Source organism: Anolis carolinensis, chromosome 2 (genome assembly GCF_035594765.1).
Source record: "Anolis carolinensis isolate JA03-04 chromosome 2, rAnoCar3.1.pri, whole genome shotgun sequence".
Classification (NCBI taxonomy): domain Eukaryota; kingdom Metazoa; phylum Chordata; class Lepidosauria; order Squamata; family Dactyloidae; genus Anolis; species Anolis carolinensis.
In genome coordinates, this window is record NC_085842.1 from 273,500,886 (window position 1) to 273,514,162 (window position 13,277).

The window sequence follows — 13,277 nt, forward strand, 5'->3', positions numbered from 1 at the left end:
AAAACATTTCAGCACTTGTCAATGCCCACAATGAAATGTAATAACAGATCATCAATCTTGAATCTAAGTTCACAAAATTCTTTAGTTATTCATGCATTCATTATTGCTTTTTAGATTTTGCCTTTTGCTCACAATGGGATTCAAATTACAAACCAATGAAACTTCAAAAATACAATACCAGCATACATTGCCTAGACTTGCCATGAGATATATGTAAAAAAAACATACTTTATTATTCTGTATTATAAACATTATGTAATCATTTTTATCTTGATCCTCATTTTTTATCTTGATCCAATTTCATGCACCACACAGAACTATGAAGTGACTGTTTACAATCCTATCAGCCTTGCCAATAAATTGTCATTATATGTTTGAAGTCACCTTCCCAAAGTTCATGAATTACGTCAAATTTTCAGCAAGCTTTATAACTATTGCTGAAAACAGGCCAAGAGGGTGGAAACAGAGCTTTCCCTGCATCAGAGCAGACAACTGAATCACTGACTTGCCAGCTTGTAACATTCCCTTAACTGTACGTTGCACCAGCCTTCTTCTAACCCACAACAAAGTATTCAAGTCTTTAAATGACAGAATACAATATAAACGTGGAATAACATGCTTTTATATTTAAAACCTAAGATATACTACAAAAGATGGAACTTCCTTTATTTTCATACATATTGAAACCCTCGATTAACGATTACAATACTCAAGACGACACCTACTGTCTTAAAATGAACACTGTTCAGATGGAGGATATTCTTGTATTTTCGCCAAAATAATGAGCTGTGGTGGGCTATGAGACCTGCTTTACGGCAAATCACCCATCGTCTGCCTAAAGTTGCTTTGCACTTATTTAATTGAAGTAAAAGGTGTTGTTTAATCCTATAAAGCTTTGCAAGGAAGGGAAGAGCAATTCCATTCATACAGAGTGCTGCTATTTTAGCATTATTTGATATGAAATAAGGACACTTACCTCGCACACCTACATGTCTCACACAGTGCTAAGTAGAAGTGCATCTGAGCAAAGGCTTATGATTTTTCAGGAAGGGTGAATCATCTTCACGTAGATGCTGTGAATAACCCCCGTTATGCATACTGACATCATCTGTAAAAGGCTTGGAGGCAAGGGATGCCATGGTAACCAAGCAATGTGCTGAGGGACAGAAGCCTTTAATTGCTTTAACAACTTCCCGGGGCTCTGGCTACTGGGTTTCGATTTGCTAAGTAGGAAATGAAGGTTGTTAGAGATGCAGCACCAATATCGAGAGTTCAATGACTTCTGGATCTATTAATGCAGATGCGACTTTGAACAACAAGTGTCATCACCTGGATCCATCACCGACACCCTCCTGAAATCCGCAAGCTCCTCATAACTTACAAAGCAAGGATTTTTGTGTGTGTGTGTCAGGAGCAACCAGAGCAAGGAATGATACTACCACTTAGACATTTCATAGGGATTCCTAAGGCTCTTCATTAGGCCTATCTGTATTGCTAGACTAAGATCAAGTTTTGTTTTGCTTTTTTTTTTTGGCCGCTTAAGAAAGGACGTCTTTAGCAAGCTGGACACTAACTTAGAAAAGAAGGGGGAAGCACTGATGTAAAGGCCACCTGTAGTCAAGTAAACAATAAAAATGCTTCTGTGTGGTTGTCATTTATCTTCCCATACATCTGTTGCCTTGAGTGCTTGACAATGTATCTCTTAAAAGGACACAGGTCAAAGCGATGAGTGAGACATCCGTAATGGCAGAGTAACATGAACAAGAGAAGCTCGTATAGTCAGATTTATGGAGCCAAATTTTTTACAGGATCTTCTGTCTGTCATGTATCACAACAAATGGTTGTCTTGTGTCTGAATTCCTTTATTTAATCTAACTATGCAAAAGTTTGAGAATTACTAGTACACAAAGAACATATTTCTTTGCAGGTTCTCTTTAAGAAAAGATATACTGTTTAAGGTATGTTCAATTCCCCTGAAAAAAAGCATATTCTGCTCTCATGCCTTAACTTGTTGCACCCACATTTTCAGCACCGCTCCTTTAGTGCTAAGGTATTCTGAGTAACTATTGTTCATGTATAAATGCCCAAGAACAGAGAATAAGTGAACTGCCCAGATGGCATAGAAACACCTACTGTAGAACTACTCTATAAGGTTGAACCTCTTGGTGATTGCTGAAATATAGTTCTTTAGAATGCTAGCCATCTGGAAGCAGACTGAGATGGAAAAGAAATACACATGATACGCTCTTAAGAAGGATTTCAGGCTGCATGGAATATATAAGTAGAAATACACTGTGTAGGATGAATAGTACACTGAAGTTAATTAGTGGCATAGGGTGACATCTGCAATTTGTTTGTCTTTAGAGCTGTTCTGGCCACACAATACCTTCTGTCCATCAACTATTGCTGTTCTTTATCATACCTCTCTTCACCAATGTACTATCACTGTATTCTCTCCCTCCCACACTTTCCAAGAAAAGGGGGTCCAATAGATGGAAAATATGTTTAGACTGGAATGGACTATCCATCTCTTTACAGAGCCTATTTTCTCTAGAATTCAAAAAAAAGGCAAGTAAGTTAGCTCTCTTTGATGAAGACCTTGCAGTGAATGTTTTAATTTACTAACAGAGCAAAAATAGTGATTTTTATCTCCTCTGTTCTTAAGGATTATTCCCCAGCCATGATTATTTCATTAATAATGAGTCATGTCTAAAATTTAGAGCCCCTGCTAGGATGGCATGGATCAGTTCAAATGTGATAAAGCTAAAGAAATACACATCAGGAAGGTACTTTATTTTTAGAAGCATGCAAAATTGGCCTATGGGCATGCAAGGTTCCCCCTTCCTTGAGCTAAATGGAGGGAAGCCACTACTGCATGAGGAAGACTATATACCAGGAATGAGTCTTTTATTTACACGGTTGATTAATCAATAGGATGAGATATCACAACAGACTGATAGGAAACAGTTACATCTTGGAAAATATCATTATTAATAAACACTGACTTTTATGTCCAGTAAGCCATATTCTTTTTACATTATAGGAGAAATAATCATTTTGAAGAAGAGTAGTTCTTGTTTGAGATTTTTTTCAATCAGATATTTAAATCCTGTTTTATCTTTGAGCCTCTATTTACTACTAGTAGTAGTGCATAAGGGAGCTTCAAATTGCAAATGCCATTAGTATTATTTAATGTATTAGAGCAATTAGTGACTAAAACAGTTACCATGATCAATAAGCTTTTCCCCACCTGGGAGAGAGAAAGAAGTGATTATGACAATTAGCTACCTTTTTATTCTCTCAGGGGACAAGTATTTACTGGAAAAGTTGCATTAATGCAATAAGAGAGAGTGGATATACAAAAACCATTTGTTTCTGCAGAAATCTTTGTTTATTCAATGTCAAATATTTGATTGGTTGCAGAGAAATGTGTAAAAGCAAAAGTAATACACCAGTGTACTCATCATTAATAATGCACTTGTATATTTCAGTAGTTTTCTCATTATTGCAAACCCTATAGCTGGTTACTCCACTACTATGGCAAGCTAGATTTATATATAAGAAAGTATATACCTGAAAGACTTAGGCCTCATTAATCATACCTCAGCCTCTCTCACTATATCTTGCCCCATGATTGGTTCATCTTAGGGTTACCATAAGTTGGAAGACTTGAAGGCACACCACCACAACAACAACAACTGTTCCTAACACAGTCATATTTAAGAAAATCCATTGAAATTAATAAGATTTGAATTAGGGTAAATAGTTATACTTATTTTTTTATGATTGTGTTTATATGTACTTTCATTTATCTCAGGACCAAGATCAAAAATGGCTTACCAGCTCAAATACAAATAAAAACCTACAAAATATAAATATTAGAATAAAATGTTACACTGTTAAAATAGTTAACATAATGCAGTTTAAATTAAATTAAAATGAATGAGATATAATCTGCCAAACAAAAAACCACATAGCACACCCGACCCTTTTTTAAAATCTGTTTTAACAGCCTTCCTGAATAAACAAGAACTGCTGCTACTGGAAGGACAACAGTAAGGGGTCATTCTGGCCTCCCTGGGAAGGAAATTCCAGAGCTCAGGATCAGCCAATGAAAAGGCCCTTTCTCATGCTCCGTGCTTGTGATGGTGGTGAGACTGAAAAATGTGCCCTCTTGGCCAGCTTGTACAGTGAGTTATTTATTTATTTACAGCATTTCTACCCCGCCTTTCTCACCCAAGGGGACTTAAGGCGGCTTACAAAATCTGGCAAAATTCAATGTCAATAACATAATTCAATAAAATAAAACATAGTACATTTAAAACAGTTGAGCATTAATTAATAAAACAGTATACAGAGCTTAAAACATATAAAGTGCTTAAGATACAAACAGCCTACATCTGAACATATAACGATCACCTGAATTGTGTCCAGACACTAACTGGAGCTGTTGCAATACGGGAGTTGTGAGCTCCCTGTAGTCAACCCCATTTAATAATTTGGCCACAGCTCTTGGAACAAGTAGCAGTTTCTGAACACTCTTTAAAGACATGTACCACCATGGCGAGATCCAGCATTTCAAGTAAAGGGCCCTATTGGCACACGAGTCTTAAATTTGAAAGGGTACTCCTAGCTGCTGCAGAAACCTGGACTTCTAGATTCAATGCTTAGTCCAGGAATACACTCAAACTATGTCTTCAGAGGAAATGTAATTCCATCTAAAAGAGGCTGCTCCTAATCTGCCTTCCGACCCATCAGGGGAACCTCCATCTTGCATGGATTAAGTTTCAATTTCTTTTTCCACATCTCGTCTACAACTTTAGGCACTGGTTTAGGACCAGAACAGTCTCTTTAGCTTGGGATAGAGAGAACGAGAAGAGTTGAGTGTAATCGGCATATAAGTTGACAATGCACACAAGAACTCAGGATCACTTCTCCCAATTTCATGTATATGTTAAATAATATGTGGAACAAAACAGAGCCTTGAAGGATGCCACAGGCTGACAGCTAGGAAGTCAAACAGGAATACTCCAGTTTCACCCTCTTGAGTTTGTAGATCATCTACCAAGGCAACTAAAGCAGTCTCTGTTTCATAGCCAGGTCTGAAACCAGATTAAAATGGATCAAAGCACCCATCAGAATTCCTGACCACTGGATTCTGGGAGTTGGAGGACCAAACATCTGGGGGACCACATGTTTGATACCTCTGCTCTAGATAATCTATTTCATCCAGAAACCTCTGGGGTTGGGAGGTCACCACATGCTTGCCCTCAAATGTAAGGTTGGACACTGGCTGCTAGTTTATTTATTTCGTATCAAAAGCATTGCATAATAAATAAGTTTAAAAGTGATAAAATAAAGGAATCACAAACAGCTAAATAGTTTTGAACCAAAAGTGGGCAACAGCAATTGCATTGTCCGTAGCTTTAAACAACTCCTCCTCCGTGCATGAGGTAGGGCATTGTGGGCAAGCATGCATATGAAGAGTTGTTTGTTCTGCTCCACAGTCACACAAGGTGGAGGATTCCTCCAGGTAGAGCCATCTTCCCAGGTTGTCTTTTGATCTGCCCACTCCGCTTCTTAGTCTGTTTAGGGACTTCCAAATTGCCCATTCTTGGTTTGCCTCTGAAGGCAGACCCTCATGGGGGGCCATCTAGTTGGGATTGCCTGGTTTAGCTGCCCAGAGGGACACCCTTGCTGTTGCTGGGGGAACATCAAGAGGAGTGGTGGTTCTCATGAAGCCCTTCCTTGGTTTGAGTCTGGTGGGAGGAGGCTGATAGTCATGCACTGCTTTCACAATGTTCGACCTTATTTCTCTCACAGTTAGCAGCAACTTCCCATCACACGTCAGGAGGGGCAATGCCAGCTAGCTTATAGAGTTTATCAACAGGTGTAGGTTTAAGGCATCCTGTGATTATTCTACATGTTTTGTTCAGTGCTATGTCCACCTGCTTCGCATGGGCAGACTTCTGCCAAACAGGACAGGCGTACTCTGCAGTTGAGAAAGACAAGGCCAGGCTGATGTTCTTACAGTATTACTTGTGGGTCTGCACCCCATGCACTGCCAGTCAGTTTCCGCAGAATGTTATTGCGTGCAGTTACTTTGTGCTTGTTTTTTTTTTCTTCGTGTCAGGAGCAACCGGAGTTGCTTCTGGAGTGAGAGAATTGGCCGTCTGCAAGGACGTTGCCCAGGGGACGCCCAGATGTTTTGATGTTTTTACCATCCTTGTGGGAGGCTTCTCTCATGTCCCCGCATGGAGCTGGAGCTGATAGTGGGAGCTCATCCACACTCTCCCCAGGTGGGATTCGAACCTGGCAGCTTTCAGGTCAGCAACCCAACCTTCAAGTCACTTAGTCCACTACGCCATCTGGGGGCTCCTTGTGCTTGGTGTTCATGCAGTGTTTCCTATATGTTCAGTCTAAGGTGACACCAAGATATTTAGGATGGAAACAGTGTTCGAGCTCTGCTAGTTGGGAGGCCATCAACTTTGCCTCTGATTGGAAGGTTGGCTGATAGCTAGCCATTCAAGAATGGCCTTTTCAATAACGGCTTCACAACTGCCTCTAGCAAGTTGGAACTCTGCCTTGTTGTAAGAAGGCACTGACTACTCCTTTCGCCCATTCTGCCAGTTCTTTCTGGCTTGTTTGATCAGCCAGAGAGGGCAAGGATCTAGAAAACATATGGTAATCCTAACATCTCCTTTTTCAGTTTGTACAGCCTCAAGCTGTACAAACTGAAAAATATTGGTTACATCAGCTGGAACTATATCAACTACGGCATCCAAGTCGTATCTGAGTTACTTTATCTGCAAAACGCCATGCAAATAGTCCTCTGACCACTCAAAATAGCTTTGCTAGACAGTCCCTTACATATGCAATATTAGCAGCAAAAATGATTTCTATGCTGCTTGCTTTGCAATGGAAAGGAGTAAGCCTTCAAATAAACTCTAGCCCATGCCATTAGATCTGCCTTGAGTCTTCTGCCAACGTTGCTTTCATGTGGAAGTTGAGACCATCCACCACAATGTATTTTTTTTTTCTATTTTAAAGTTCTGTGTCAACAATGGAATGAACTTTAGGTTTACACTTGGATTTATTGCAACACATACAATACCCTCTTATCCCAAAGCCTACAAAAACTGAAACCTTTTGCCTCCAGTCACCACTTTGGTTGTGTATTCCTGTATAAAAAAGACTGGATCAGCCTTTTAGTCTCTTCCAGTGCTGTCATTCCAAGACCACCTTACAGTTTGAAATTCAGTACCTAATGATCACTTTTTGAGCACTTTTTCAACCAAGTATGGGACTATCTGACAGTGCCACTGTCCACTCTCCCTTTAATCATTTTGCAATCAAAATATTAGATAAGATTTTATCAAATGTTTTGCTGAAAACTGGATACATGACATCTATAGCATCATCACCACATATTAAACTAGTGGCCTGACTGAAAAAGATATAAGATTATTTTTACAGTTTCTTCCTATAACACTCCTCTTGAGAAATTAATGTGAAAGAGGATAGTTTCCACCCAAATTACAAAATATAAAAGCAAACAAAGAAAAGGTAGAATTTTCAATTATAAAAATGGAGCCTCCGATGGCCTAGGGGATAAAAGCCTCGCGACTTGAAGGTTGGGTTGCTGACCTGAAGGCTGCCAGGTTCGAATCCCACCCGGGGAGAGTGCGGATGAGCTCCCTCTATCAGCTCCAGCTCCATGCGGGGACATGAGAGAAGCTTCCCACAAGGATGGTAAAACATCAAAACATCCAGGCGTTCCCTGGGCAACGTCCTTGCAGACGGCCAATTCTCTCACTCCAGAAGCAACTCCGGTTGCTCCTGACACGAAAAAAAAATTATACAAATAGCCAAAAACGTACCAATAAATGAACTCCCTGGTCAGAAAACATACTCAGACAACTACCAATTTGTGAATATGTTTTTCAAAAGCTGTGCAACAGGTCTTGCAAAATATTTCAATAACTCAAGATGCCAGGCCTTTACTATATTTAATTGCAGAAATCTGTCCACAGTGTCTCATAAAGCCAGAATGAAGACAAATAATCCAATATTTGGTCAGTTCATAACCAACTTAAGACACAGCAAAGATAAACTGAAAGAAAGTAAGAGTAGTGACAATGTTTCACTAGAACAATCGATCATATTACCAGAGAGTTGCATGGAACAACTAATTGTCCTTCCAGTGCTATGCATATTAATTTAATGCAGCAAATAATTCTGGTATTGAATCTGCACTCAGCCCCCGCCCAACATATCTACAGGCAGTCCCCAAATTGCAAACAAGGGTTTAACACATCCTTGTGATGTTTGTTTTGCTATCTATGCCCCTGTTCAGGAGATTTCACCTCCCTTTCTGTCCCTGTGATAATTGGATTTTGAAAAATTTGGCTTGTTGTGGAAACAAGGATTGGTGAGAAAACCTCAGTGGAGACACCATTTCCCTGTGATAACTTTTTCAGGAGTGAAATTCCCTTCCTAGGGTAGATTTCTCTCACTTCGTTTTCTCACCCCCATTCCTAACTATGAGTTGTTTGTAAGTCGAATGTTTGCAACTCAGGGACTGCGGGTACTCTATTTGTGCACATGCGCACTTGAAACTTCGAGACTACGCATCCAAAGAGCTAGGTGTGTCCATAAAGGTCCATGACGCCACATGGCTTTTTGATATTTTTCTGAAGGATGGGTGGACAATTACTGAATGAGAAACTTCCCTTATCAGGAACACAAGTCAAGGTGAAGTTGTATGTGCTTAAAAATGCCTTTCAGCCACCAGCCATCAAAAATCTTATTAATAAAGATGATGCAAAGACTAGAAAAGATGCTTAATTACAGATGTGTCTTTATTACCATGATGTGCTCCTGCTTCAAGGTATGGTTTCTTCTAACATTTGCTGATATTAATTGCAGTCAAGTCTGCTTTGGCTTATGGAAATCCTATGAGTAATAACCCGCCAAGACACTCTATTATTAGCAGCTCTGTTAAGGTCTTGCAGACTCAGAGCTATGGCTTCCTTGATTGGGTCTATCCATCTGTCCTTTTTATTTTATTTTGTTACAGCTGCCTTCCATTTTACCAAGATTCATCATCTTTTCTAATTAGTCATGCCATTTCATATGTCCAAAGTCCTGTAGTCTCAGTTTAGTCATTCTGGATTCTCTTCAGTTTGGAGAATTTAGAATTGATTTGTTTTTGGACCCAGTTATTTGTCTTGCTGACAACTGAAGCCATTCACTGAAATGAGATGATTATCCTCCTATAAGTTTTCTTCAATGTCCAGCTTTTACAACCATTAATAGAAATACCACCACATGGATGAATCCATCTTTGGCATTCAATTATATATCTTTGCACTTGAGGATCTTATCCAGTTCCTTCATAGCTGTTCTTCCAAGTCCTTGAAAGGAGATGGTTGTTTTTCTTACTAGAGTCTCGGTTTTAACTTATGACAGAGCCAAGACATAGCAAATATTTAAATAGCTTCTTTGCCTACTTTAAAGCTATGTAGCTCTCTCACCATTATTTTCAGCATTGTGAATTTCAAAACAGGATTAAGCAAACTTTTCCTCTTGAAAATGAATACCATAAATTAATAATATTTCTTAAGGTGAATAAAATGTTGTTACTAAATTGAGACGGGTGTAGAAATGGATGAGACAATATTAAACTGAGAGAAAATCTTACAACTTTTGTAAATTTTGACCCCCCCCCCCCCCAATCCTAACTGCCACTGCCCTGGCCTTAAAGTGAGAAAAGAGGCAATATCTGCTGAACTTAATTCCTTCCCACACTGCCATTCCCTTTTCCTTTTGTGTCATATCTTAATTAGTTTGTAAGCCGGAGGACACAAAACTGTTTGTTCTTTTACTTGTAAACCATCATGTACACAGTGATGGTGCCATATAAATAAATTATCACTATTATGATGAGAACAATTTCCTAATAGATAAGAAAAATAACCAATGTCAAAAGTATCAAAAAACACTTGGTTCATACTCAGTTTAATTTTTACAATTATACCAATACAACTTAATTTTACTCTAGCAGTATGACTTTCAAACATACTATCAATTTAATATTACAATCATGAATATTATATTAATGTCTAGTGTTTAAGCAAGCGGAAATTATTTACAGAGTCTACAGGTAGTTTGTCCAAAATGTGATTCGCATGAAAACAAACTACAAAAACTGAGATTAAAACTCTCTATTTAAAAGTACAATTGACCTGAAATGTCAATTGTTCTTTGTGAAAGAGTATATTACAGTCACATTCACTAGAAAATATCAAACATTCTAATCTTGCAAAACATGACGAACAATAGATTAAGATCAGTACTTTCCAAGTAAATGGGTAAATGTCATTTCAGGCAAGAACAAAGAAGTTTTCATCATTCCAGACAAGTCAAGAGAGTATAAGTGGAAAACTAAACACTAATTATATGTTATTAAAAGACAGTCTGGCAATAATGAAATCAGCATTATAGTATTAGCATTTCTAAATGCATAAATCCGAATAAATAAAAAATGCATTTGCAAAACCACATTTGCTATCTTATTTCTAATTTAATTCCTGTCAAATTTGTTCATGATTCTCTAACATAACTAATGATACATATTAGCATAGATGGGAATTAATAAAGTTTATAAAAATTGGCAAATTACATATTTCTGATTTGGTAGCAAATTAAAATATGAATATGACAGTTTCACATATGCATTGGTTAATCTAGTCTTTGCTGTACATAAATTCTCTTATGATTCACTCCTAAAAGAGTTAAACAAAATACATGGTCTACAATTTTAATTTATTCTATTTTCTATGCTGGGGTAAGAAAGCATTATCTTAAGAATGTCTGTTGATCTATGGAAAAAGTTAATCATGTGTTATGCCAAAAAAAGGGCTAAATTCATTGCACTGAATACTTCTCACCCTCTCTAATCTCTCTCTCCTTCACTATGTATCTCTCAGGGCCCTTCCACACAGCCATATAACCCAGAATATCAAGGCAGAAAATACCACAATATCTGCTTTGAACTGGGTTATTTGAGTCCATACTGCCATATATTCCAGTTCAAAGCAGATAAAGTCAAATTTTATTCAGCTGTGTGGAAAGGGCCTCTGCCTGTCTCTTGCTATTTTTCACTCCCTCTCAGCTGTTCACATAAATTAGGCCAAGGGCCACATTTGGGTTGCAAGCACCCAATCAATGCAAAAAAAGATAAATTAAACCTTAGGTAGAGAAAGCTAAGAGGTATACATATCTTCACACAAAAAATATATACCGCAGTACCCAATGTTCTCTTCATGGCTATAAACTTACTACAAGCCACTTAAAATATAGATCTATGTACACATTTTACTGGGCTCTGAACATTACAGAATTGTCTATTCCAGTTTCTGAGATGGAAAAAAAAGTTTATTTTAGAGCTTACAACCTCTTCAGTACAGACAAATGACTTATTTCAGCCTCAGAAACTGATATAAATAGATCACAACAACTTATAGTTCTGCCCACAAACCACCCAACTAAAAAACTACATGATTCTAGAACAGTGAGACTCAAAGTTGTGTTCTGCTGCTAATCCACAACCCTCTAGTTGACAGCTCTTAGCACAGATATGGTACTAGCACCTAACACATTATGAAAAAGAATTTCTGTTCGTCATATGAAGAAAAATCTTCTTCAACATTTACACATTTAAGGTCCCATGAACATTATGATGAAGTAGAATCTAACATTTCATTCCAGGCAGCAAGTTGTCAGGAAACAATACCCTCTAACGTTGTTCCAAATACCATAAGTCATATTGTAAGTTACATCTCTTTAATGAGATGTTTGCCCACAATTATATCCAGAAGTAGAAACTATAGCTAAAAGTAGAACTGCACCTGTCAAGATAAGCTGCAGGTTGTACCAAATATGCCAGAACACCTTGGAGCATAATTTATTTATTTGCTTATTTTATATGCTGACTACTCTTGGAGTGGGACCCAAGGCGGCTCAAAGATGAAATTAGTTAAACCTAACAACACAATCATCTCATTGAAACAGTATGAAATTTGTTTAAAAGTATACAAAAGTAAAATACAAAAATAAACACACACCCTGGAAAGTAATTACATATTAAAAAGCCTGCTTGAACAAAAACATCTCCATCTGCCGACAAAAGAAAAACCATCTAGCTTTGTGAGCAGAGAATTTCAGAAGAGAGTCTATGATGGTGGTGGAACCAAGAGAACTCCTTTCCCTGTAGACCTTAGGCTTTTGGCAGGTTTTCATTGGGAGATATGGTCTTTCAAATAGTCTGGACTCAGACTATTAAGCAGCAAATGGATACATCCTACTACAGCTCTCCGTAAAACAGAAGTCATCCTAGTACCTTCTATTGATCTTGGATTTCAGCTTTCCCTCAGCACCACTAAACGTGGTGAGGGACAATAAGAACTGTAGTCCAAATCTTTGGGTGTGAAGGACCATGTTACCTATTCCTCCTCTAGTTACATTTAGCAACATTTTCACTTTCACTGAAAAACATTTATACTCAGATACTACAAAATCAAAACCCACTATTATTTATTGGGGGACAAAATATATAATATCCATACCCACAAATTCCTACTTCTGCTTGACAGAAATCGGTGAATCATTGCAGAGCCAACTGGCCTAAGAGATTTCCTAAGCAATCAAGCATATTTCTAAAAGGAAGCAATACTGCCAACACAGCCTAGCAGGGTTCCTGACATTGGTTTTCTTAGAGTGCCTATCAGCAGAGAAATGTCTTGAGACAAAACCTTATCTCACCTTCTCTCTATTAATACCCACGGTCTATATAATCTGCATATGCTACTTCTGGTAGGCATTCTATGCCCTGTTGCACATGATTAAAAGGAAGAGAAAATGACAATTCTCCATTTTCTCTGTGGGGACCTCAAAGTAATATATGTGCCTTGTCTTAATTTTATCCTCAACAGCTTCCAAGCTCAGGTTTTGTTCTAATGGCATTGGCACCCTTGGCTTTAGAGGAAAACAGTGTGCTTATAAATGCCATTTCTATTACAAATATATGTTTTAAATGTATATATTACAGTTAACTATTGCTTCAATGTTTTTAAAAATACATTTTCCTTCCAGATTCCCACGTTTGAACTATTGGTTATGAACTACAACCTTGGCTCCAAGACTTGATTCCTGAGCCAGCCCAAGCATAAGGATCTTCCAGAGAGCACCTCCTTTCAGCACTAACATTGCCACAG

General features: G+C 38.1%; 1 protein-coding gene across 9 annotated transcripts in view; it reads right to left on the minus strand.

Moving 5' to 3' along the window:
* The window catches only part of pam (peptidylglycine alpha-amidating monooxygenase), a 213,217-nt gene that overhangs the window by 160,339 nt on the left and 39,601 nt on the right, over positions 1-13,277 (minus strand). For 4 of the 9 annotated variants that reach the window (XM_008113968.3, XM_062972227.1, XM_008113970.3 and 1 more), the window contains exon 1: positions 977-1,118. The exons of 1 other annotated variant lie outside the window; for it this stretch is intronic. The gene's annotated coding sequence lies outside the window, so the exon portion shown is untranslated. Of the gene's footprint in view, positions 1-976; positions 1,121-13,277 lie in introns of those variants that run through there. 4 more of the 9 variants (XM_008113972.3, XM_008113969.3, XM_008113966.3 and 1 more) reach the window with 3 other exon arrangements.